At 39.5% G+C, this 5,233-nt stretch overlaps 1 non-coding gene across 1 annotated transcript; it reads right to left on the minus strand.

Moving 5' to 3' along the window:
• Nucleotides 1–3,115: 3,115 nt before the first annotated feature.
• LOC113000340 (small nucleolar RNA R71) lies at nucleotides 3,116–3,222 on the minus strand. The gene has a single exon (XR_003265630.1). It is a non-coding gene; the product is annotated as a small nucleolar RNA R71 (small nucleolar RNA).
• Nucleotides 3,223–5,233: the final 2,011 nt, after the last annotated feature.

A 5,233-nucleotide genomic window follows, 5' to 3' on the forward strand; every position in this document is an offset into this window, starting at 1 on the left:
TAACCAAAAACCAAGCCAATCGTTGACTCAAAAAGAATCAACACCACAACCCGGTAATAGTTACATTTCAAAAAACAAATTTTTCAATGTTTTACAAATGGAACCAGAATACTGGGACAAGAATCCTTTCAAAGCAACCGCCAAAGTATTCCCCCCGGGATTCCATTACAGGCCAATAGCCACAAACAAAACCCGCAAATTCTACGAATTCATTCTAATAGATACAAACTCAGTATCTATTAAACACTTCAAACACCCCAAAGATCCAAATCTAAATACCCATTCCACAATCCAGATCTTGAAGGTTATGCAACCATGACATTATGGCTCAAACTTAAACCAACCCAAAAAATTTTCTGCACCATTTGACCCTGCAGGATATAATTATTGGGATTACATTGACGCCTGGACCAATGTGTTCTGGCATCAAAATAGTAAATTCAAGCATTCATGGCTGATTTACTTCAAAAATAATACTGCGTATAATTTTCCAAATTGGTTCCCGATGTGCCATCATTTTCTTCTATTTTCTAAACCCTTTTTGCACCATTTTAATTATTGATTGGTCTTAATTGTCAATTAATTAGGCAGTTTTATTATTTGGGCTCATTTAGCTAATTTGATGTTTTTAATCTAATTTCAGGAATTAATGAAACATTGGGCTTAATCCGGATTTTGGTTGTGGACTTGAAGAGGGCAAATAAAGCAGCGCTTACCTTAGTTAATTTCTAATTAGGAAATTTCGCAATTTTATTTTATGTTGTTTAGTGTTTATTTCGTTTTGGGCCAGAGTATTGTAATAGGGCCCAGTGACTTTGAGTGACTCTTTTTAAATAGCTGCCTTGGGATTCATGCAGGGCATTCTATTCTGCTATGCTATTTTCATTATTCAGAGCTTTGGTTTTAGGTTTTCACGTTTTTCTGTTCCCTTGTTACAATTTTCATTCTTAATGCAAATTTCCGTTTTCTGCTTCTAATTACGAGTTCATTCTTGCTTCTTCTTCTACTTTCATTTACGTTTCTGTTCATTTACGTTCTTGTTCATTTACGTTTCTGCTTCATGTTTCATTTGCGTTTTCTGTTTGAATTCATGGAAGGCTAGATTTTCTGGTGTTGTTTCCTTTTGAGGACGAAGCTCAACTCTCTTTGAGGTTTCGTTTGTAATGTGGTTTCCTGGCAGTTTTCCCTTCACCAGTTTTCCCAATTTCGTGAATATTAATCAGTGCACGCTTCGTGTTCGATTAATTGCCTCTGAGCCTAACTTGCGTTCATGCTTAATGGACGAAGGGCTAACTGGTGTATGTGGTGCCTAATCACGTATTGAAAACCCTAAGTTGATTTTCGCTTAGTAAATTGAAATAGGGTTGGATTAAGTGGTTGACTGTTAGGGACGAATTCTCCATAACCCAGGATAAGAGAGTGGCTTCTGAATCAGAGGAAACAACCCGTTTTTAATATTAGTAGTTTCGTATTCCATTTTATTTGTTCTGCTCTTTAATTACCAAACAACCACCCCCCCCCCATCGTTACTGTTACTGCAAGTATATTATGAACATTTGGCTTGTCACTGCTCGTTGGGAAACGACCTAGGATCACTTCCTAGTTACTGCATTTTCATGTTTATTTGATTCGGGTACGGCCTCGATCAAATTTGGCGCCGTTGCCGGGGAGCAGTGTCCAAAGGTTCATAATAGCTAGCTAGTGTTGTGTGTTTAATCCTTTCGTGTTTTATGTTTAATTGTTAGTATTGTGTTAGTATGTGTGTTAGTGTTGTTTAGTGTCCTGATATTTTGTTTAATGTGTGTTCTGTTTCAGTTTTCCCATTAAGCGTTTCCCCTGTTTTAGTCTTGGGTGTTTTGCTGTGAAGATTGTGCTTGAAAACAGAGTAGTAGTAGAAATCAGCTTGCGGAAAAACAGAGTAGTAGTAGAAATCAATTAGAGACGGATTTTAGCGACCACCCATGCTGAATTATTTGGGATTTTTTGTTTTAGTAGCTAGGGTTGTTATTTTTGGCTGAATTTTTTTGTGGTAACTTCTTTTAATCCATATTTTGTGGGAAAAATAGCTAGAGCCTTTAGTTTGGTCAGATTTGAAAGTTCCAAAAAACTAGCAAATTTTGTGTTTGTCAAAACTTCAAACGGCCATAACTTTTGCTCCGGTTATCAGAATCGCAATTATTATATATGCATTTGGGGTAGAAAAAAATTTCCTACGCCGTGGCAGCCGCTGTAGGCCGGCTGAGGTCTCCATCATCCAAAAAAGGCGATTCTGTCAAAAGTTTTTTATTTTTCAAGTTTTATTCACTTATTTTTCTTAACCTACCAATTTTAGCTTTCATAGTTAGACTTTGAATTTTTGTCTGAAATTTTTTGTTCTATCTTCTCATCATTTTATAAGGTTGCTCACAAAATTTCAAGTCATTTGGATATCATTTGAGGGTAGTTGTAGTTCAAACCTACACCTTTATTTACATGACAAGGCAACTAGTTGTGTGCATGCTGAATGTAGTGTATGACTAGAGGCAATCCATCTGACTTACAACCCTTTGATCCTGAGATAGATAGGACATTTCATAGATTAGTTAGGCATCATTTTATACCTTTTGATCATTCTGAGCATTCCATAACTGGTGAATCTGTGCATTCTGTTATTGGTGATTTTGAACATCCTGATCTTGAGCATTATAATTTTGAGCATTCTGATTCTGAGCATTCTGATTTTGCACATTCTGAGAACATGGCACAACCTCCACCTCGTGAGAGGACTCTAAGGGAAATGGCTGCACCTGATTTCACCTATGAAAGCTTGTGCATCCAATACCCTGATGAGGATGTCCCATATGTTCTTAAAACTGGACTGATTCATTTGCTTCCAAAGTTTCATGGCCTTGCAGGTGAAGACCCGCACAAACATTTGAAAGAATTTCACATTGTCTGCTCCACCATGAAAGCCCCAGATGTCCAAGAGGATCACATATTTCTGAAGGCTTTTCCTCATTCATTAGAGGGAGTGGCAAAGGACTGGCTGTACTACCTTGCTCCAAGGTCCATCACGAGCTGGGATGACCTTAAGAGAGTATTCTTAGAAAAAATTTTCCCTGCTTCCAGGACCACAGCCATCAGGAAGGATATCTCAGGTATTAGACAACTCAGTGGAGAGAGCCTGTATGAGTACTGGGAGAGATTTAAGAAACTATGTGCCAGTTGCCCCCACCATCAGATTTCAGAACAACTTCTTCTCCAATATTTTTATGAAGGACTCAGTAATATGGAGAGAAGTATGATAGATGCTGCCAGTGGTGGAGCCCTTGGAGACATGACTCCTGCTGAAGCCAGAAATTTAATTGAGAAGATGGCCTCCAACTCCCAGCAGTTTAGCGCCAGAAATGATGCCATAGTCATTAGAGGAGCGCATGAGGTAGCTACAAACCCATCTGCATCATCTGAAACTAAGAAGCTTGAAGGCAAACTGGATGCGTTGGTCAACTTGGTAACCCAGCTGGCCTTGAATCAGAAATCTGTACCTGTCGCAAGGGTTTGTGGTTTGTGCTCCTCTGCTGACCACCATACAGACCTTTGCCCTTCCATGCAGCAACCTGGAGCAATTAGTAGCCTGAAGCTTATGCTGCAAATATTTACAATAGACCTCCTCAACCGCAGTAGCAAAATCCACCACAGCAGAACAATTATGACCTTTCCAGCAACAGATACAACCCTGGATGGAGGAATCACCCTAACATCAGATGGTCCAACCCTCAGCAACAACAACAGCAGCCTGCTCCTTCCTTCCAAAATGCTGCTGGCCCAAGCAGACCATACATTCCTCCACCAATCCAACAACAGCAACAACCCCAGAAACAGCCAACAGTTGAGGCCCCTCCACAACCTTCCCTCGAAGAACTTGTGAGGCAAATGACTATGCAGAACATGCAGTTTCAGCAAGAGACCAGAGCCTCCATTCAGAGCTTAACCAATTAGATGGGACAATTAGCTACCCAATTGAATCAATAACAGTCCCAGAATTCTGACAAGCTGCCTTCTCAAGCTGTCCAAAATCCCAAAAATGTCAGTGCCATTTCATTGAGGTCGGGAAAGCAGTGTCAAGGACCTCAACCCGTAGCACCTTCCTCATCTGCAAATGAACCTGCCAAACTTCACTCTATTCCAGAAAAAGGTGATGACAAAAATCTACCTAACAATTTCTGTGCAGGTGAATCTTCTTCCACAGGTAATTCTGATTTGCAGAAGCAGCACATTCCCCCTCTTCCATTCCCTCCAAGAGCAGTTTCCAACAAAAAAATGGAAGAGGCAGAGAAAGAGATCTTGGAAACGTTTAGAAAAGTAGAGGTAAACATACCTCTGTTGGATGCAATAAAGCAAATTCCAAGATATGCCAAATTCTTGAAGGAGCTGTGCACTAATAAGCGGAAGCTTAAAGGAAGTGAACGAATTAGCATGGGCAGAAATGTCTCCGCATTGATTGGTAAATCTGTTCCTCAAATCCCTGAAAAATGCAAAGATCCAGGTACATTCAGCATACCTTGTATTATAGGGAATAGTAAGTTTGACAATGCCATGCTAGATTTAGGAGCCTCTGTTAGTGTTATGCCTCTGTCGATTTTTAATTCTCTATCTCTAGGTCCCTTGCAGTCAACTGATGTGGTAATTCATTTAGCTAATAGAAGTGTTGCCTATCCTGTTGGTTTCATAGAAGATGTCTTAGTTAGAGTTGGTGAACTGATTTTCCCTGTTGATTTTTATATCTTGAATATGGAAGATGGATTTTCTCAAGGATCAGTTCCCATCATTCTAGGCAGACCCTTTATGAAAACTGCTAGAACTAAGATAGATGTTTATGCAGGCACACTGTCCGTGGAGTTTGGTGATATAACTGTTCATTTTAATATTCTGGATGCTATGAAATACCCATCTGAAGATCTTTCTGTATTTCGTGCTGAAATAATTGACCATGTTGTTGATGAATACATGACTGATCTTTATTCTAATCTGCATGCCTCTCACTCTTCATGCATTGAGTCTGAAATTGTACTTGATCATATGTCTGAATTTGATGCTGAGAGTGAATCTGAGAGTGATATTGATTGCATGCCTGGTGGTGGTGTTTCACCTCTTGAGATTGATTTTATAGAGTCAGATAGGACTAACCATGTTTCAGGAAGTACACATACCTCTGACTTTCTTTATGAGGTAAAGGCTGAGAAACCATCTCCTT

This window comes from Glycine max, chromosome 18, assembly GCF_000004515.6.
Source record: "Glycine max cultivar Williams 82 chromosome 18, Glycine_max_v4.0, whole genome shotgun sequence".
NCBI classification, from domain to species: domain Eukaryota; kingdom Viridiplantae; phylum Streptophyta; class Magnoliopsida; order Fabales; family Fabaceae; genus Glycine; species Glycine max.